This window comes from Bactrocera tryoni, chromosome 4, assembly GCF_016617805.1.
Source record: "Bactrocera tryoni isolate S06 chromosome 4, CSIRO_BtryS06_freeze2, whole genome shotgun sequence".
Lineage (NCBI taxonomy): Eukaryota > Metazoa > Arthropoda > Insecta > Diptera > Tephritidae > Bactrocera > Bactrocera tryoni.
The window spans coordinates 1,268,226-1,291,974 of NC_052502.1; positions in this window are offsets into that span (position 1 = coordinate 1,268,226).

Consider the following 23,749-nt stretch of genomic DNA (forward strand, 5'->3'; position numbering starts at 1 on the left):
ATCTAATGAAGATGTACAACGCAATTTTGCTATAGAATTAAAATATAAATTAAAGATTGTAAAAGAAGAAATTATTAATATTGATTATGCGATTCATTGGGCCATAGCCGGAATCGTCAATTCGTATATTTTATCAAATGAAGAACTAGCATTAGCAAAATCCATGTTTATAAAAAATAACTTCACATTAAATAATGTAGAAGAATCGCTAGAATTTGCGAATATAAAAGTAGCCTCAAATGAAACAATGTTATTTTATATGATCGGAATACCATTAATAAACGAAGAAATTTGTGATTCAATTGTTATTAAACCCATAAAGAAAAACAAATATATTAATAAAATTCCCTATGAGGATATCGTAACGTGTAGTAAACATAAGGTATTTGGAATAAAAACAAAATGTAATGAGAATAATCATATAAGAATATGATAGATATTAGTAACACTACTTGTGTCCCGCAACTACTCAGAAGCGAACCAGCAGAATCCACTCTAATAAATAACCAGCACATCCCATCGATAGAAAACATCTTCCCTGGCATCATATTATTAAACCTGTATAATGGCACAATTTAAATTGATAATCAGAAAATAAATCTTGTGGGACCATATGCCGTTCAATATCGCAATTCCACAGTTTTAATCGACAACCAAAAACACTCCTTTAATGAAATACTAACTAGCAAACCATTACCCGCAATCCTACAGTCAAATATCCCTTCGAACAAAGAGGAAGAAATTCTCAGCCTTGAGATGATGAAGGAACTCCACATAAATAACACCAATCATTTACAAACACTGCAGACAACCCACACAGCAGCTCTAATAACAAATTTTTTATTAGTAGTTATTTGCCTGATCAGTCTAGCAACAAAAGGCACTGCAACAATCATAAGGAAGAATTGTAAGACAAAACTAATAGAACCATCGAGCTACAATGTAAGCGTGAATGTGGCCAATAACAAAGAAGACACATCGGAAACTCCCACGTCAACAGTGCCAATAACCCTAATAGTTTGAACAAACGAGGACATTCGTTTTTGACGGCGGAGGAGTTAGCAACACTAAAGTTAAGTGCCATAAGCTGAATAATGCTGGATAAGCAATTAACCAATTAACATCCGGCACGCGCAATATAAACTACAGCTAGGCTGACCAGCAATAATGTAACCATTGCAACAATTGCAAATCAACATCCGGCATACGCGGAATAACGCGACAGAAGTAAATAAGTCAATAGTGCTAGCATAAGTAATTTTTAAGTTATAAATAATGGATAAATCAAAATTGTAATTAGTCTAAGGAGAACATTTGACAATAAAGGCCATTTTTGACCAAAAAAAAATAAGTTTTTTTAGCCGTTTTAATCTAACCGGCAATAATTTATATAAGCCGTGGCAGCGCCAACGTAATCAACCCAGTGCTAAGAGTAAACTGCTATTGTGTAGACGAATTGTGAAATTAAAGAGATTTTGTTAAACTGAATGAAACGGTTTTTGGTTTTATTTGTCAATCCAGAGATACGAACCCAGTAAAGTAAACTAGTAAGGAGTAAATTCGCAACAATATAAATGATCTAAGTTTTAATGATCTATATAGTATACATTTAAAATCAATTGAACCACAAAATTGAATAATTAATGCACCAGCTTGTAATATTTTTAATTATTATTATTCAATCAATGAATCTGTGGCGGTTAGACTTAATTTAAATTTATTTTGCAATTTTAATTTAATTTTCAATTTTAAAATTCGCGACAATATCGAAATCCCACAATACGTCAATATTGCATAATAAACGTTCAATAAATATTGCTATTCGGGATCATTAATATAAAAATATTGAACGTGAAGCCAGCGTAATAGTATCTCATGATTGCTTATTTTTTCTATTCGTTTTTGATATCTCATCTCTAGGAGTTGAATTTAGCACCAGAAGCCATAATTATTTTTTTATAAAAACACGTTCTCAAAATACTCGCGGTATAACGATTGCAAAACATAGCTGTATGGATAACCTATAATGTACAATATTTCTGAACAATTTTTAAATAAATAAATAGTTTTAGTGGATACGTGTGTTTATTTCATTCACCGACACTCACAAATCTATTGTTGTTTTAGGAAATTTATTACAATATCAATTTTATAATGATCATGAAAAAATTGAAGAATTTTTACGACATTTATATAATGTTATTGATAAATTGGTTCCCAAAAAAATACTATGTTTATATTTGTTTTTGGCAAAATACATATGTATATACATATGTATATAAGTACAGTACTTTTCGGATATAAGCCCCCCGGTTAAAAGATTTCCCCGCTTATAAGGAAATAAAATCAGGTCACAAAAAATTCCGCATAAGCAATATACAGAAAAATCCCCGGTTAATGTGTTCCCCGTTTAAAAGGTCTCCCCGCTTATAATATTGAAAATGTGCGAGCCATTTAAAGAAATCCATACAAAAATCCCCGGATATAAGAATGAAAAATCTGACAACACTTATTTGATTTTTTTTGCGGTATGGCAATCTGTAAAAACATATGTTTGTTGATTAATGGCGGTAAATGTGAAACTTTGGCAAAAGTGTAAGTGAAATTATTTTTATGTTTGCAAAATTTATTAGGGTTTATTTTTTACAGGATGGCTGGTAACAAAGGAAAAGCAAAATTAATAACTACACCCATCCAGAAATTTGAAGATACAATTGCTGAAGTAGAAAAAATCGTTGAGAGCCTGGCAGATGCAAATACACAAAGCTCATTTGAAACATATATTGTGTGTGATGACGACATTGCATGCTATGGCAATTGGACTGATGAGGAAATTGTAAGTTCCATTTGGCCAAATGAGCTTCAGCGTACTACACCCGCATACAACCCTACATAGAGCCGCAACATCGGCACCCCACATTCATCATTTCACCACACAAATTCCACAACATTTCCACACATAACATCCACAATGTCACCGCTACAGCAGATCTAGCAGCTGACCGGCACCCACGCCAAAAAGCTAAAAAAGGAATAACGGGCGGCGAGCCCTTTTTTCAACGTCACGCTCAAGCAAGTAACAACGCGCGCTCGACCTCATTTGTTTCTTCGCTCAACCTCATTTTTTCATCGTTCGACCGCAGTTTTTTCATCGCTCGACCTCATTGGTTTCATCGCTCGACATCAGTTTGTTTCATAAAGAAATCGTATCAAAATTGTATTTATCATAAAAAACCAGAAGCCTTGAATTGAAGTTGTGATTTCTGATTTTTCTCAATAAATACTCGCGGTTTATTCCTTCGTTGGAAAACAAGAAAAAAAGGTAGTTTTACGGTTTAAGGTATTGAGCTAGGGTGTGACGTGACTACCATTGTTGATGTAGAAGCAGATCCACTGCAAATTGATAACGACGGGTCTGAAGATGAAGAGGAAACTGAGGAAATGCTAAAAATACCGTCACTTGCAGAAGTTCTGTATTGCATTCACAGCCTTAGTGCCCACTTCCTGCCAAAAAATAAATACATTGCTGAATTAGAAAGCATGGAAGGAGACATTCTCCATAATGAGATGTCTTTCCAATCTAACATAACAATTTTTTTTTTTAAATGTAATTTTTTAAGACTTTGTTTTTTAAAAAAATTAATTTTTAAGACTTCGTTCTGTGCAAAATTTTTTCAAGCATGGGCGACAAAGATCTCATTTGTTCCTTACATTTTTATGTTTTGTTTTTTATATGAATTTTACTTTTGTTTTTTCTGTTCACTATGTAGTGATGAATACATATACTAAGTTACTTTTAAAAAGTATCTAATAAATATTTACATACTCGTAGCTTAAAAAAGTGGTTGTTTCATATGTGCACTTTTATATAAGCCTCAAAAGGTACATAAAGCGGGATTTTCATATAAGCCCTAAAAGTGCTATTATCCGGGGTTTTCATATATCCAAAAAATACTGTACATATTTGTTATTTCGCTACACATCCACATACAGTTGATATACATAAAGTTGATAAAAGTTGTACTTGATTGTAATTCAATAAAAAGTACATAAACATATACCTTGTTTATACGTAAATATAAAGCAATAATTAACTTGGACTTCTACTTGTGCAATTACGACTTAATGAAAAACTTTGCTAAGAACTTATTTTTTTGCAAATAACTGAAAACCGGCAGCTCTGTCAGTTAGGCGTATATTTATTTGAGCTTTTCGATTTGTCCTCATTCATTTATACAAAAGTGAAAAATTTTTATCAGAAATGGAAAATAATATTAAAAAGCGAAGTTTATGGAAGCATATAGAAATTACTGAAATGCTTTCAGTAATTAAAGAGAACCATGTGTTGAAACTTCTTGATAGTAAGGTAAAACGCAACAAAAATGTATTTGAAGAAGTGGCTCGAAAACTGAAGGCAAAGGGACATAATAAGGATGCAGTACAAATAAGAACGAAGTTTAAGGCATTAAAAAGTGAATACTATAAAGTAAAGCGTAATAAAACACCAGTGGCGCTGAAAGCCAGACATGCGAATATTTTGGCCTACTGGATGAAGTTTTAAGCCATCGCCCAGCAATAGCGACAGAGGGAGAGGATACCTCACACAATAATTCGGAGAATGGTACAGCTGAATCTGAACAACCTCAAATTTAAGCAAGCTCATCGAAAACATTTAAAAATCCAAGTATGTAGACCTGGTTACTTCTAGTTTTGATTGATCAATAATTTTCAAGTTTCAGAAAAGAAAACCTACCAAAGGGTAATGGAGTCTTTTACCAAAGACTGGAAGCAGACTCAGGACAATTTAATCGGCGCAATAAAGGAGCAGAACACAAATTATTTAAGCACCATGGAAAAATTATTGGAAAAAAATCGCGTAGAAACAGCCAAAATGCTGGAAGAGGATCGTCGTGAGACAGCTAATATGTTTTCAAACATGGTCAGCATGATCCAGCCGCCATCACTTACATCAATGTGGTATCCCCAACAATAATCGACGACCAGAATAATAATCAATCTCCATCTGCCAGTAAAATATTAAAACTTGCCCAAAAGCACTCTACAAGTTCGAAAAATATGAGTTTAGAAGCGGAATGTCATTTGTTATTAAGTATATCATCAAGTGAAGATGTTTTAACTTTTTGGAAGGAAAATGCAACGACAATGCCCTTATTATCTACATTAGCAGTGAATTATGCATTATGCATTCCTGCAACCAGCACACCAAGTGAGCGTGTGTTCTCTATTGCTGGCCTCACCATAACAAATAAAAGATCTCAGCTGAGTCATTGTGAATAAAAAAATTTTCATTCATGACAACTATGAGACCTGTAAAGAAGATTTAACGAAATTTCTTTGAATATTTGGCTATTAATACCACAATAGCATGATCTCATCGATATATAACTATGAATTGAACTGTGAAGTTTTGTTTTGTTTTACTTTACTAAATAGGCATTTACGCCAATTGTACTACGACTTTTTTTATTACTATGTTCGAAACATCTTTTTTCAATAAAAAATTTTTCTCCAATTTGTTGTATGTAGTATTTATTTTGTTTGATTATATCTATTGTATTTATTTCACAAATTTGTTGCAAAGAAAGCCAGCTCGCCGCCGCCGAAGCGAAAGCACTCTACTACGAAGTAATGGCAAAAACTGGACGAAGCGTCAGAACGCTACGCACCGACAAGAACAAACATCAAAGTTATCACAGCTAGCATAGCTAACAAAATATACAACAACAAAGTTGTCGTAGCTAGTACATAAAATATACTGACAAGAATGTTGCAACTATAAACAGAAATTCAATTCAGCAATATTCTGCAAATAAACAATATCATTGTTGCTCAATAAAGTTGATTTCCAAAATTTACAACAACAGCACATTTCGTCGGCACTAAACCAGAGCGGAAGCCGTGCCGCCGCAATGTAGGCCGTTTCTCGACCAAACTGAGGTTTGCTGTTTTGCTATAATTATTTTCGTACATTTGTAAGTTTATAGTAAATAGGCAAAATTTTGTATAAAAGAAATGTATTCAATAAAGAAATTTGAGTTCAACTTTACAATCCAAAAGAGCGAGTAATTAATTGTTTGGTGGCAACCATTAACTTGTATGTACACCAATGTTCACTTGTTAAATAATAAAAAATATTAAAAAAAATTATAATCAAAATTATTATTCGATTAACAGTGAAAATCGATTATTCGTAATGCTTCCGGTCCCGACCATCGAGAATAATCCAGGCCCGACTATAATTCTGAACAAAATTAAGGAAGTTTTAGCTATCCTTTATGCAGGTTTGTACATATTTTAGAGAGTACGCTAACGGAAATAAAATTAAAATAATTACGGATCATCGCCCAATAGTGTATTTACAGACGTGTTCGAAATAATAAGAACAACCAAAGTGAATATCGAAATCATTGAATAAAATTTTCTCAGTAATATTTTATTGAACCTTTTTTTCTTAAAAAATTTATACATATTGTGAGTATTAAAAAAATTGAAAATCTGGTCATCAAATACGCACTAACTTTTTTGTACTGCAAATTTTGTTGCATTGGGTCTTAAACAGCCTGTTCGAAAAAATAAGAACAAAATCAAGTAGGCTGCTTATATACCGTTATTTCCGAAAATTCTAGCAAGTCAGCTGCATATCATTTTATTGAATCCTAATGTTATAGTCAGTGCGCGAATTTAATCGAGTGAATACGGGAAATTACTTTTATTTATTTAAAAATGTGAAGAGCTCCTCATTGTTCTACAGAGAAAAGAGAGATTATAAAAAAACTACTTTGCGAGGGAAAAACGTTTGCCAATATAAGACAGCTTTTAGGAGTCTCAAACGGAATGATAACAAACTGTAAAAATTGGTCGTTGAAAGCTGAAATGAGAGGAAGACGCAAAAAAACTACCCAAAGGCAAAGCTCATCAAAAGAATTGTTAAAAGGCGCCCGTTTATAACTTCCAAACAGATAAAAGATGAACTAGAATTGTCAACAGCGACTTGCACAATAAGAAAACGGTTGATCGCCGTTAATCTGAAAGCGCGAAGTCCTAGAAAAATACCTTTACTGAAAAGTGTACATTTGAAACGGAGACTCGAATTTGCAAAACGGTTTATTAATGAACCTAAAACAATTTGGCGTAATATTTTATGGACCGATGAGACAAAGGTTGTGCAATTCGACTCTGGTAAAGAAAAACAGTACGTTAGACGTCCTCCTAAACAGCAATTTAATTCAAAATACACAACGAAAACTATAAAACATGGAGGTCTCAAGTTGATGTTGTGGGGTTGTTTTTCGTGGAATGGTGTAGGGCCTCTAATAAAGATCACCGGCATTATGGACGCAGTTTTCTATGTTGGGAAAATATACCCCTCTCTAGATGCCGCACCCTTGTAGACTCCATGCAGTCCAGATGTGCCGAAGTAATAAAAAATCGTGGGGGAGCAACTTCATATTAAATGTAAGGCCATTTGTATGCATTTCAAAACAACAAACGTGTGTTCTTATAATTTTTCATGCTTTGTTCTTATTTTTTCGAACAGGCTGTTTAAGACCCAATGCAACAAAATTTGCAGTACCAGATTTTCAATTTTTTTAATACTCACAATATGTATAAATTTTTTAAGAAAAAAAGGTTCAATAAAATATTACTGAGAAAATTTTATTCAATGATTTCGATATTCACATTGGTTGTTCTTATTATTTCGAACACGTCTGTAAATAACAAGTATAAAGGAAAGGAATTTACAACACGTCACCTGTTCATAAAGATATGAACATGAAAGTTTTGTAACCTTAAGATAGAATTATATATACAAAATTATATTTTTGACACAACTACATTAATACATAAAAATATACATGTAAACAATAAATTAAATAAAAAGTATATACAGTCCACTAAATGTCAAGTGCAATGGTAAGCAACAAAATTGTAATATGAGACTTGCTCATAAAAATGTGAAAATCATTGCACATAAAAGAAAACTCATAAATTAGAGTATACATAATACTAATATTAAAATACAAAATATACATACTCGAAATATTAATGCACACAAGCAACAGATAAGAAAGTATCAAGCGTGTGTACGTATGTGTGTAAGTGCGTTAGATGCACTAATCTAAAAAACTATAAAATATCAATGCGTTGGTATCTAAAAAATGCAATTAAAATATAATACATATTTACACATGTGTATGCACACTAAGCATACACACATATACATATATACATAGTTAAGAAATTAGAATTAAGAAATAATAAAAATAATTAATAAAGAAAAGCAGAGTCAAAAGTGAACTCTCACAATACAGACTTAAGCAAAGACTGTCTTAATCTGTACATCACCAAAGGTGGCTATTTAAACTGAAACAACTCATAATACAAGAAAGAAATATATGTACATATACAATGATCAAATAGACATATTAAGCCATATTAAAGGGAAGATGCACGAAATTCAGAATAATATAGCCTCCGTTAAACACTATTTGATACATCTGGGAATGATAAAGTTTAGACAATATTAAAAAAATTTACGCCCAAGGAGAGCAACAGAAATAACTTTAAAATAAAATTCATTGAAGGGCGCATTTCTAGGACACCATCTTTACATGACAATTGTCCTATGAGGCAAAAGTGAATAATTAAAATGTTCGATGTAATCACAGATTTTTTATACTAACTACAACTTTTGCTCCATGAATGCAAAAACGTTTTAAAAATTTTATCAATGTAAGATATGAAAAATTTTTTTTTCTTCTGGCCAGAATCAGTTTTCTTAAATGATTACCGATAAAAAAAGGCCTTTGCAGATCCTATAGATGGCCGGTCATCAGTCAGTCAGCACGTTACCGACACAGAGCGTTTCCACCTCCACCAGATATGGACAGCAGATTCCTGGGTGAGGGGTAAGGTCACCCATGCAACCACAGCCTGGCGCGAATTCCTCCAGTGGGAATACGAGGAGAGATACGGCCGGGAAGGTTTTGAGTTTCGAGAACTAATGTTAGACGTGCAACAACAAGAAAAGATCAATGATTGCGGTATCTGCGTGCTGGAGACAATGGAATGGGTTATGCGCTATGTAGGACGGGGTGAAGGAGCCATCGGATGCATCTCCGAACCCTTCTCGGCGAAGCTGGCAGCAGAGAAGCGCGCCCATATATTAGCCACCCTCAGGCGCCACCAAACCACAACCGCGACCAATGCAAGTTAATGACAGCCTCCGCAGCCTCGCCCTCACAAGAAGGCATAGCAATAATAATTGTAAAGAAAACAGAACGTTTACGTTCTGCCGAAATATGCTGAAACAGCTAACATTGTAATTGACATTTTCTTTGTTCTGGATTCAGTCACAACAAAATGTATAAATACTAGTATTTTGGAAATAAAGTTTTGATTTGTATCTGGCAATCCACTAGAACCACATGTGTTCTCATTTTATCGCACGTTCGCGGATATAAAATACATATATATATTTTTTTTAAATTCCCTCGTCGCGGGAATTAATTGGCCCTAAAGTGAAAAGTGAAAAATTTGTTTTTTTTTTTGTTTTTGAAAAGAAATAGTTTGGTAAAAACTATATGTGCCTACTAAAGTGAAAAAACATAACTACAAAAATTTAATTATAAAAAGAAACAGTTTAATTAAAACTATTAATGTCTAAAAAGTACCTAGAAAGTAAAAAAAAGAAGAAGATTTAAAAGGAAAGTAGCTGTGTCAAAAAATAAGGAAGAAAAAATGTTTAACTGGTCTAAAGAAAAATAAAAGTGACCAAAAAAGTGTAAAGAAAAATTGCACTAAAAATATAATAAAAAAACTACAAGTGTGTTAATATAACCAACGACAGAAACAAGCGCGACCGAACAACATACGAAGACAGCAGGAAAAGTACAATCGGACTTTGATGGAAATTCAGCGACGGCCAATAATAAATTGAACCAGGAGAAAAGACTGGAGCAGTTGACAACATGCAACAGAATATATTTGTAAGTTGTATTTAAAATTTACTGTTATTGTATTAAAAATGGCAAATTGCCCAACTATCAAATTTAAGAAATTATCACATTGCGACTTCTGTAATGGTTTGTACAACATAACAGAAAAAAAGTTGCGATCCACATCCCTCGGGGGACCCTCCAGCTTAAAAAAATTAAAATTCTCTGCGATTCACCACCCAAGGGACCCTCCAGAGAATTATGAAAAATTAAAATCTATCCAACCAATAAATCTTTTTAAAAATAATAAAATGACAGACTCGGACGCTCTACCTAATAACTTGGACTATGACAAAATAGACAAAATAGTAGAAAAAGTATGACATTCTAACTAAAAAAAAAACAATTCATAAAAATATTTATTAAATTACTTCGAAGACAAAGATCGGAAAGTAAACTGCATGAACACAGTATTTAATTATATAGGAAAAAATCCACATTAAAGGACTATTACACTAGGTATTCATTAGAAGCAGAGAGTATGGCTATGATTCAGGTTTCAAAAAGCCTATACCGACAAATTATATTTAAATCAATAAAACAAGAATTAAAAGCTCGACCAGCCATATAAGAAAATATAACCGCGATTCACCACCGCAAGGGGGACCCTGCGGTTTATAATAAAAGCTTAATTCTGCGATTCTGAGCCCCAGACCCTCCAGAATATAAGAGCCTCCTTTCTAAGGAAGGGATAACGAAAAATAATATATACAAAAAAATGGTTCTAATTATTGAATTCGTTGCGGAAAGAATTTTCGATCGAAAATGTTCATGCCATCATTGATACCGTCGATAACCTACTTTACCATACTATAAGTAAACTATGTTATCAACAAATTTGACAAGTTTGAAAAATGAAAAAAATTTTCTTAGCTTTTTGGTTTATTTTTGCAAATACTTGTATTTAAAATGGACACAATTTCATTATATTTAAGTGATGGCGATGATGAAAATAGTGTAAACATTCGTCGTGAGCGCAGAAATTTGAGGAATATTTCAAAAGACGTGTTTGAAATGTATGACTATAAGTGAGTTGGTTTCTAATTTATCAATGTATATTTTGCTTCATCACAGCATTATGTCGCTTCATTTTCTTCAATTTATCTTTTTCAATTTCTTAGAGTTTTCTAATCCATCTGTTTGTTTCAGACTGTTCTTGTGCAAGTTAAAGAACGAAAATATTGTAATAAACTGTGGGGACACACCAAATCTGGCAACACTATCATATCTTGTTAAAAAATTAACTGGCGCCCGAGCAGGGACCGGTACGTGTAACGAACGATACGGCAAAACGTCCAGTAAGTTCGCGGCTTGCAATAACCGGTCAAATCGCGGGGTGTAAAAAAACGCACAACTCGCGGAAAATAAACATCGTATGAAACTACGATCTCCGGCGGTCTCCAAGTCTTGTAGGCAAGACCGCAGGACACCCCAAGAAGGTACGCATCGCAGGAGCCTCAGTAGTAACAGGAAGGTTACAAAAAGGATGAAATCCGGATTGTCGAAGGGAGGAGACGCACCATTTACCATAGTATTGTAAAATTAATATTAATTAAATTTATCACTAAAAATTATTATTATTATTAAAAAATCGAAATTATCATTATTGAAATCAATTGGAATTTAATATAAAAAAATCAAACGTTACGATTTTTGTAAACAGCCGGACACTGGTTATAATTAAACTCGAAAATTGCATGATTTCAACAAAAATTACGGCATTATTTCCGAAATTTGCATAAAATTTGTTAACACTTTTAAACAATTTAATTGTGTGATTATTTTATGGTCAATCCAAACAACCTAATCAGGCCTTCAAGACTTAGCGCATCTACAACACAAAACAGAATTATGGCCGAAAACGTTGACCGAGCTGCACTTGCAGCCACGATTAGTGAAATTATACCGCAGTAAATACCAGGTTTATTAAGGCGACAGAATTAACCGGAGGAGTTCGCCAATGTAGCCGATCATGTGATCGCCTCAGAACATGTCAGGAATTTAGGTGACTTAGATAGGGTACCAGATAGAGAAAACAATACGTGAGTTTTCAGGTGACCCATCAGAATTCAGTTTATGGAAAAAGGCAGTAGATCGTATCCTAGAAGCATATAGTGCTTATCAGGGGACAGTATTTATCGGATATATGCACCTCGCTTATAAGCACAACTCTTTTAAATAATTTAATTTCCGCATTTAAAATATACACAAAAATGTTCGATATATGCGTTCCGCTTATAAACACAACCCGGATATAAGCATCAAAAATTATGTTTTCAGCTTAACATTTCCCAATAAAAATTACCTATATAAGCACAGTCACAAAAACAAAGATATTTTTGACTGCTTTGAAAATCCTAATACGATATGACATCACTTTTATTATTATGTAATCGATATAATAATCGATGTTTCTAGTTTGCACATCTTTATTAATGTCGAAATGAGTAAGCGTACAACATTAAATTACCGCCAAAAAAGGCAAATTCTTTCTGAAGTGCAAACTTCGTGCAAAAGCGAACTCTGTGTTAAATATAAATGTTCACTACCAACAATTAATCGTATAATTCGTGAAAAAGAAAGACTTTCTGCGCAAAGTACTTTGAAAAACTTGAACAGAAAGCGCAACAGATGTAGCAACTCAATAGAAATTGATCGTGCAGTAACCATTTGGTTTAATCAAATGCGTTCATCTGGCGCAGTAATATCAGGCACTATGGTCCGGGAAAAAGCTCAACAATTGGCCGTCAAGATGGATGTAGAATTCGAGCCCACTCTTGGTTGGCAAAACGCGTGAAGGCATTTCAGTGAAACAAAAGGGTGCATCTGCGAATATTAAAAGCGCCAATGACTTTTTTGAATTGCTACCCAATTTAATCCAGAATTACAGCGCTAAGGCAGGCAGGCAGTTCATAAGCACTTATCCCTAATTTTGAATAAAATTGGTTGTATGCGATTAGGTAGAGAAGCAGAACAACTAATGACAAAAATGTACAAAGACAAAGCTCTAGATACTTTTGTACGAGGGTTGCGAGGTGACTTACCTCGCCTATTAGGAATTAAAGAACCAGTAGATTTGCCTTCAGCACTACATTTGTGTTTGAAGTTGGAAAACCAAACTTTTCGTGCAAACCACGCAGTAACCAAAGGACAAACAAGCAACTTCAGGAATCCGAATTCCAAACTTATACCTGCTGCACACAACTTTCAATTTACAAATATACAACAATCAGTCCCATCAAGACCCTAATAATACCAAAAAAATGGACAACAACCACCAGTCCTACCAAGACTTTACCAATATCAACAATATGGACTACAACCACCAATCGCACAACCAAGATATAACTTTAACAATTTCCAACCTACTGGCGCACCTCGACAACCATTCTCAAATAGACAATACCATTACCAGACCCCACCTAGGCCTATGGCACAAAAACCACTGCCTCGTCCAGAACCTATGGACGTGGACCCCAGTATACAAACGAAAATAGTCAATTACATGAAACGACCTCGCTTCGAAGTTGGCAAAAGACCATCTGACCCAATAGCAGATGTACATAAAAGACAGAGAAACTTTAACATACAAACCACTAATAAAGAAGAGGAAATGCTATTCGCTGAAACGTACGCTACGACAGAATACGAACAGGCAATTACAGGTTACGAAAACCATAATGATCTCGAAGAAAATTTGAACGAGTACATAGACCAAATAGACGAAGCCGATCTAATTTTTTAGAATACAGAGTTCCTCCCTTCCATATGTTGTATGCAAGATGAGGAACGGCCAAATTATAAAAATGTTAATAAACACAGGAACAATTAGGAATTATATCCAACCGAAATTCGTGAATAATCCAATTCTAAATCAAAAACCATTCAATGTTATTTTCGTAGGAGGCAGCACATTAGTTACACATCATAAAATAGCAAATATTTTTAACATTCATGACGTAGAAATAAAATTCTTCGTATTACCATCACTAAAATCCTTCGATGCTATACTTACTATCTTTGTAAACGATAGTTTAAAAGAGTTAGGCGCCGAAATAAAGATCAGCAAAAACATTATGGCAATTAAAAATGGAATTATAATTCCTAACAAAGAAAAAAGATTCGAATCCATAAATACTATAACTCCGAGAACATCCCATTTATCCGAAATACAGAAAACAAAACTTAACAAGCTACATACTTAAATCATTTCCAGACCTATTTGCTGACCCTAATCAAAAACTGACTTACACAACTAATGTAAGGGCAGCGATACGAACCTCTTCCGACATTCCGGTTTACTCAAAGTTTTATCAGTATCTTTTAAGGTAAGTGTATTGAAATTCTTTTACCACTATTGTTAACAGCGTTTAATTGTAATGGTGCATCATTTGAAATGGCTTAAAGTACATAGTATGTAGCTCTGTAAATTGCTTCAAGTAGCCAGAAGTAATTGTGTTAAAAAAGTTGATGGGGGAAATGGTAGTGCTGACAAAGTATTTTGAGAGTCACTTGGTGGTTTGAACAATTCACTTTACAATACGTGAATGTAATACAGGAATGTTTACCTTTGCAGATTCAATCCACTCCAATTATTTTTCCATCAACACAACGCATTGGTTGCATTATTCAAGAACGGATTAGATCACATGCTATCTGATAACCACAAAATTGTTATCAAAGCCGATAAGACGCCTGCAGGACTACACATAAGACGTTTTAATGCCCAAACAATCGATGAAGTCGCTATTGTCATTGTGGGTAAAAAAATAGAAAACCGAGATATTGTTTTACACCGGCGTAACAACCAACGGCAGCGGATGTCCGAAACATATCGATCATATGATGTCTTACAATATCCTATCTTATTTTGGCAAGGTGAAGATGGGTATCATTTTTTAATGAAGATGATAAATCCAGGTAAATAAACATTTTACGTTTTTAATGTTTATCACAGCCTTAAGTAATTTATATAATTTTAACACAAAAAATTGTTTTTAGGTTCTGAAACAAACAACAAAGTTAGTTCAATGATTTATTATTCATGCAGACTGTTACGGATTGCTAATGCTTTGTCCACACTCTAGTCACACTATTATAAAGTTGCCAATGCACTGCCGACACTCTGATCACACTGTTATACAGTTACAACACTTAAGTGGAAAATGTGGCTGGGTTCTTCCCTTCTTCTTTCTGCAATCATAAAGTGTATCAGTTCATTTCATCAACATTGGTTTTTTTTGGAATAAAAATCGGAGGCAATCGGACAAATCATTTAACATACATCAAAGATATAAATCATCTTAACAACTATTCTGTAAGACAATTTTTATATAATTAATATTTAATTGTAATAATTCGAAGGCTGTGTATAAAGTGAGGGCTGATATATATTATATCAGTCCTCATGATAATAAACGTGGGGTGCTACACCCAAAACCAGAACTTAATCTCGGCAATCTTAAACATTATGGTCCTTCGAGCCGGATCATCTCACGTTTGTTCTCGGCGGTTTTTGTGTATTCTTTAATTCCTTGTGACTTTTTCTTTTGATTTTTGGTACAATCTATATAATACAGTTTTTGCGTTTCAAATCATGTCCGATAACGAAAATTTCGAGGCACTCAATCCGGAGTGTAAAGATTCGGACGTACAATCGGTCAAATCGACACAAAGTCAAAAGACAACGGTGCTATCCGCACCTACACTCAACGTGCCTGTTACGTCAGGACGACAATCACCTGTGCACTCGGATGTGGACGAGACAGGTTCCATCAAACCCACTCGCTCGTCAAAACGTGCACAATCACCCGCACGGCTACCTGACGAGCTCGTGCTTAAAGCCAGATCACAAATCAATCGCGTTAAGGCACTCACTCTACACTTCAAGCAAATCGATAATTTCCGGGATAAGGACAGCTCTGCAATCAAGGCAATTCTACAATCAGCCGAGGAAGTACACAGGGCTTTCCTCAAAGAGCACTCGTTTCTGGAAATTACCTGGCCAGTGGTACATCTCAACCACGAGTATTTTGTGAATGATGTTTACACACAAGAAGCAAGCATCATCTGCGATATTCGCCAACTCGCTGCAGTCCGTCTTCAGCCAATCGACACTCATGCACCTCAGTCATATCGTGAAGCAGTACAGTCTCAGCCAAAGTTACCAAAGCTGCCGCTGCCGAACTTTGATGGTGGTTACCAGCACTGGACCTCTTTTTGCACTCTCTTCCAGTCAATGGTAATTAACAACTCAACACTCACAGGTCTTGAGCGACTGCATTTTTTGCGAGTTGCCCTCACTGGTCCAGCGCTCGAGCTCATCTCACACATCTCGGTTACCGAAACGGTGTTTTCAACAGCCTGGACAGCACTCAAAGAGCGCTACGGGAACAAACGAGTTCTCATCGACGCTCAACTTGCACAGCGGAATGTTACGGATTGCCAATGCTTTGTCCATACTCTAGTCACACTATTATAAAATTGCCAATGCACTGCCGACACTCTGATCACACTGTTATACAGTTACAACACTCTAGCCACGCTATAAATGGAAAATGTGGCTGGGTTCTTCCCTTCTTCTTTCTGCAATCATAAAGTGTATCAGTTCATTTCATCAACATTGGTTTTTTTTGGAATAAAAATCGGAGGCAATCGGACACATCATTTAACATACATCAAAGATATAAATCATCTTAACAACTATTCTGTAAGACAATTTTTATATAATTAATATTTAATTGTAATAATTCAAAGGCTGTGTATAAAGTGGAAATGCCCAGGATGTAGGCAGAACAACTATTCTCCCAGCAACATACGTCGGAAGTCCACCACCACTTTGCATGAACTGTAATGATACCTTGACCATGCAATACCTATTAAACTGCTACAACGACACATCGCAAAATGTTGATTTGCATACCGCTATAAATAGCAACACAGGACTACGAAAATATAAGCAAACATCTTCCTCCTATACTATTAAAATTAATTTAGATTTGAAATGTTCATATAAGTAAATTAATATGTATCTATACAAAATGGTACGAAGGCCTAAGCAGCCAGTTCTTTTTTTCTATGTCTGTAAATTTATTTACAGTTCATATTAAAATAAACAAATAAATAAGTCCACGACATATGCATGAATATGCTCAGGATGCTATGTCATATGTATGTAAGTACGTCATTATGGGACACCAGATGTGTTTATAACATTCACATGCAATCCACAGTGGGCAGAAATTCGGCAAGAATTATTTACTGGCCAAGCACCCATTGACGAAAATTAAAATCACTCATCGATTTCATTGTTAAACATCGTGGCTTCGGGGAAACTCGCTGTTGGATGTATTTAGTAGATTGGCAGAAACGCGGATTACCCCATGTCCACATCCACATCATGGTTGGTAGAGACAATAAGACCAAATGAAATTGATGATATGATATCTGCGGAAATTTCCAATAATGATGAAGATCCATTGTTACATGAAAAATGATCCATGGTCCCTGTGGAATATTAAATCCCTTTTCTCCATGTATGGTTGACGGAAAATGTTCAAAGCGCTTTCCAAGACAATTAGTATCAGAAACTATTAGTGGAAATGATGGTTATCCACTTTACCGCCGGCGAAGCACTGATAACAATAGGAGGTCAACAACAGTCAAAGTAAATCAGCAGGATATTGAAGTTGATAATCGTTGGGTTGTTCCATTTTCGCTTTTACTCTCCAAAACATTTAAAGCACACATAAATGTAGAATTTTCCCATTCCGTAAAATCTATAAAATATATCTGCAAGTATGTAAATAAAGGTAGTGACAGGGCTGTATTCGGAGTTGCTGCATAAAGTTCTAAGTTCACTCATTTTCAAATGCACCGCTATGTTAGTAGCAATGAGGCGATGTGGCGTATTTTTTCGTTTCCTATACATGAGAGACACTCCACTGTTGTTTACTTGGCCGTACATCTGGAAAATGGTCAAAGGGTGTACTTTACAACAGAGAATGTATTGGAACGAGTTGACAGGCCATCATCAACAACATTGACCAGCTTCTTTGAAATGTGCCAGAATGATGACTTTTCCAGAACACTGTTGTATTCTGAAATGCCTAAATATTATACCAGTCAGTTCCACGTTATCCACATGTGTTTTCCACCGATGCATTGAGACGTATTTACACAGTCCATGATTTCGTCAAATGCTAAACAAATACGAACATTGTTTTCAATAATTTTGTCTACATCAACACTGATTAATTTATGGAACAAATACAAATATCATAAGGCTGAAGACATATTACATAAGAAATGACTTAGAATGCAGATTTGCAAATTATCAAGAAATTCACAATGAAGCATTAATTTTAATTGAAGACATGTGCTTGATGTTTACAAACAAAGGATTAATACAATTAGGAATGACAACGTCCTATCGCACAATTGTGGAAAATTTTAAGTACTGATTAATATATGGACAGTTTTAGGAATTTGCTTAAAAAAAGAAAGGATACGAGAGACTATACACTTGCAAAAATTGTAGAGGTAACCACCAAACAAAAATTGTTAAAAACTTTCAAAATAGACGGACTAAACAGTATTTTTCCAATATGTCACTAGAAAACGGGAAAGAAGCAATTATCACGAGATTAATGCAGCAACAAATGCTTCCCTTAAATTGGAGGTAGAGCAGTTGCGAAGACAAATAGAGGGGGAACAAAATCGGCTACGCTTGAGGTGGTCAAGTCACTACCAGAAGTCTCTGGTAAACAAAATAACTACGTTAATTGGACGGAGACTGCAGGCAATGCAATGAGCCTATATTTGAGACGCAGCCATAGATATATTGTAGCACTAACAATACGACGGAATAGGATAACAAATGACGCGAATGACTTATTGTCTAATCAGTGGTCAGTACTGAATTTTGATGCCATTTTAGCACGTTTAGATTTTGCTTATGCTGTTAAACGGCCTGCTCATATAACTGAACAGGAAATGAGCATATTGCGGCAGGACACTAATACTATTATTGAGGATTACAATAAAGTTAATGAAAAATTGACTTTACGAATAAATAAAACGAAGAAATTAATGCCAGAAATAGGCGGGACGCCTAGAGATTTTCTATTAACAGGGTTAAAAGGAAATTTATCCAATATTTTATTTTCATTGTCACCATGCAAGCGAATTTCGCATTAAAGTTTGGAAGAACACAGAGTTTTCGCCTTTTAATAACAATAGACGATATGACGGTTTTAATAATTTTACTAATAATTTGCGTTTGACGCAAAATCAAGCACCAAAAATCTATAACAACAGGTTGACTCAAGACATTCCGTCTCGGCCTACCCCGATAACTTCTATATCGCAGTTAGCACAGCTAGCGTAGCTAACAAAATATACCAAAAACAAAGTTGTCATAGCTAGTAAAATATACAGACAAGAATGTTGCAACTAAAATCATAAATTCAATTCAGCAATATTCTGCAAATAAACAATATCATTGCTGCTCAATAAAGTTCATTTCCAAAAATTACAACAACACATTTCGTCGGGACTAAACCAGAGCGGAAGCCGTGATGCCGCAATGTAAGCCGTTTCTCGATCAAACTGAGGTTTTTTATGTTATTGCTTACGTTATCATTATTGAGTATATAGAAATGAGTACTGGTGAGTAAAAATTCTTATACATGTAAGCTTATAGTAAATAAGCAAATTTGTTTATGAAAATAAATGTATGTAGGAGAATTGCGGACAACACGATCCGGACAGGCCTATTGAATGCAACCCTGAATGAACGGAACGACTATCAACGAACGAGAACGTACATTTACAGTTGCAAGTCGTATGTAATAAAGATTTCAAATAAGGAATTCCTACAGATTTGGGGGCTCGACCAGGAACGAACTTTAAAAGTTGAAGAATTTTGAGCATGAAAAGACAATTTTAATACAACGAATGCAAATAATTTAAATTCGCAGTCATCGACTATATCTCTTTTCTTAATTTCATCGGGTACTTAATTCGCACCGCTCGCGAGTGCTCTCTTTCTTTCATTTTTCGTGTTTACATTGCTCACTAGCATTCCAACCTCACAAACTTAAGCATTTGCACGTGTACGATGGCTCCGAGGCCATCAAATATCAGGGAGAATCGCTTCTCCACGGGACCAGTTGGAATACCCCTATTCCTTTCTACAAAAACAACATTGACCAACACTTATTCAAGCATTTAAGTATTTCATGAAATGTTTTGTTTTCTTCCCTTTTTCCTTTTTCTATACTGAGTGAGTTAAGTTGTGGTGCTGGTGCTGCGGAGCATATAAAACATAAAATACAAAATAGAAATAACTAAAACTAGAAACAAAGCTTGTGTTTTTAATATAAGTTATCGTGAATTAACTCTCACGATGACCATTTAGTCGACGACACATCCGTCGACGCAAGCTTCACTCAGGTCGCTCACACTAATGTAATCCGATACCTTACACGAGCCGCTGAGGCAACATAATTACGTTTACGCAGTCGACTGCCAAATATTCCATGTGAACCGCTATGTCAGCATAACTGCGTCGGCAGCGCGACGCCGATGGTTAGTTGTAGGCTAAGAAATTATTGTAAAGTCAGTTTCAGGACTCACGACAAACGAACAGCCAGTGAGCTGTAATAAATAAAGACCTTAAATTCAAATCGTTTAATTTATATAAAGAGGAGTATAAATCACAACAGGTTATGGGCCCAGTCCAAGCCTAAGAAACAATAAATAAGAAAATTAAATTTAATTGTGAAATAGCATATTTCAATTTCTGGTGAAATTCATTTTTCAAAGAAGCGGGTCGTGTACTACGCTTTAGTTTTAAAGGCTGTGTTTGTGTATGAAATACAATGGACAAGGCAAAGCGAAACATTAAACCGTTCGATGGCGAGAAATACGCGATATGGAAGTTTAGGATTAGGGCTCTATTGGCTGAACTGGATATTCTTAAAGTAATTGATAATAGTGCACCTTATGAGGCAGACGAGGAATGGAAGAAAGCAGAGCGTTGTGCGAAAAGTACGCCAGTAGAATATTTAAGTGATGCTTTTCTTAATTTCGCCACAAGCGACATAAAGGCGTGTGAAATTCTATAGATGCTATATATGAACGGAAGAGTCTGGCGTCGCAGTTGGCAATTAGAAAACTTTTGCTTTCTCTCAAGCTATCGAGTGAGAAGTCGCTACTGTCCCATTGTAACATTTTCGACGAATTGATTAGCGAATTACTAGAGATGGATAAGATCTCTCATTTGCTAATTACATTGCCTTCATCTTACGATGGCGTCATCACAGCAATAGAGACATTATCTGAAGATAATGTAACTTAAGCTTTTGTGAAGAATAGATTGCTAGACCAGGAGATTAAAATAAAAAATGATAGTAACGACACAAGCACGAAAATTATGAATGCGGTAGTTAAAAACAAAACAAATACTTATAAAAATAATTCATTTAAAAAACCGCTTAAGGGAAATATTAAAAGTAGGGTTAAGTGTCATCACTGTGGCAAAGAAGGTCACATTAAAAAAGATTGTTTTCATTATTAAAGAATAATAAATGATAAAAACAAAGAAAATAAATAAGCCAGCACCACACCACAAGCTAGCACCGCAACATCACAGGGCTTCGCATTTATGGTAAAAGTGAAAAGTACCAAAGCAATGGATAAGTGTGATTTTATCCTTGATTCGGGAGCAAGTGACCATTTAATAAATGATGAGCTGCTTTATACTGATGCTGTGGAGTTGGTGCCGCCATTGAAGATTGCTGTTGCCAAGCAAGGCGAATACATCTATGCAACAAAGCGTGGCATTGTGCGATTGCGCAATGAATACGACATCACGCTGGAGGACGTGCTTCTTTTCCAAGCAGGCTGCAGGAAACTCAATTTCTGTGAAGCGCCTGCAGGAGGCAGGCATGTCAATACAATTTGACAAGAATGGTGTATCCATTTCTAAAAATGGATTGACGATTGTTGAAAATACAGGTATGTTAAATAATATACCTATTGTTACGTTTCAAGCATATAGCATGGATGCGAAACTTAAAAGTAATTTTCGGTTATGGCATGGGAGGTTTGGCCATATAAGTAATGGCAAATTATTGGAAATAAAGCGAAAGAATATGTTTAGTGACACTAACCTTTTAAAGAATTTAGAACTATCAGGAGAAATTTGTGAACCATGTTTAAATGGAAAACAGGCTAGATTACCGTTTAAACAATTTAAGGATAAGACCCATATAAAAAGGCCCCTATTTGTAGTTCACTCAGATGTCTGTGGCCCTATATCTCCAGTTACCCTAAATGATAAAAATTATTTCGTGATCTTTGTTGATCAGTTTACTCACTATTGTGTAACTTATCTCATGAGAAATAAATCAGATGTATTTAACATGTTTCAAGATTTTTTGGCGAAGAGTGAAGCGCCTTTTAACCTAAAAATTGTTAATTTGTATATTGATAATGGTAGAGAATACCTATCAAATGAGATGCGACAGTTTTGTGTTAAGAAGGGAATTTCATATCACTTAACAGTGCCGCATACCCCACAGTTAAATGGCGTTTCGGAAAGAATGATCCGAACGAAACAGCATTCCTGAAAGACAGTAAGGAAAATGTAAATGAAAATTTCCCGAATGAGAGTAAGGAAATTAAAGAGACAGAGTTCTCCAAATGCGACAACACACAATTCCTGAACGATAGTAAGGAAACTGATGAAAATTTTCTGAATGAGAGTAAGAAAAGAAAGCGAGCTGATTCCCTGAATGAGAGTAAGGGAACAAACAACCCGAATGAGAGTAGGGAAAGTGAAACAGCTGAGCTCGTAGAACATATTGGAACTGCTGAGAATCCAATTGCAACCGATAACTCTGAAAAAATGAGTAGAAGAAGTGAGAGTTTGAAAACAAAGCCCCAGATATCGTATAATGAAGATGATAATAATTTAAATAATTTTTTTTTAAATGCGCATACTGTTTTTAACGATGTCCCAAATACATTTGATGAAATTCAGTATAGGGAGGACAAGTCCTCTTGGGAGCAAGCCATAAATACAGAATTGAATGCCCATAAGTTAAATAATACCTGGACAATTACACAAAGGCCTGAGAATAAAAACATTGTCGATAGCAAGTGGGTATTTTCTATTAAATATAACATACTAGGATATCTAATTAGACATAAAGCAAGACTAGTTGCAGGAGGATTTACCCAAAAGTATCAAGTCGATTATGAAGAGACTTTTGCCCCAGTAGCTAAAATTTCAAGCTTTCGATTTATATTATCGTTAGCAGTACAGTACAGCTTGAAAGTTCATTAAATGGATGTGAAAACAGCTTTCTTAAACGACACATTAAAAGAGGAAAATTATATGAAACTTCCTAAAGGTTGGTACACCTACAATGGTGACAATGTGTGTAAATTGAATAAGGCATTTTACGGACTCAAACAAACCGCTAGATGCTGGTTTGAAGTATTTGAGCAAGCATTGAAAGACTGTAAGTTCGTTAACTCTTCAGTAGATCGCTGTATATATATTCTTGATAAAGGAAATATCAAGGAAAATATTTATGTGCTGTTGTATGTTGATGATGTAGTAATAGCTACGGGGAATATGGAAACAATGAATAACTTTAAAAGGAATCTAATGGAAAAGTTTAGAATGACAGACCCTAAAGAAATAGGACATTTTATTG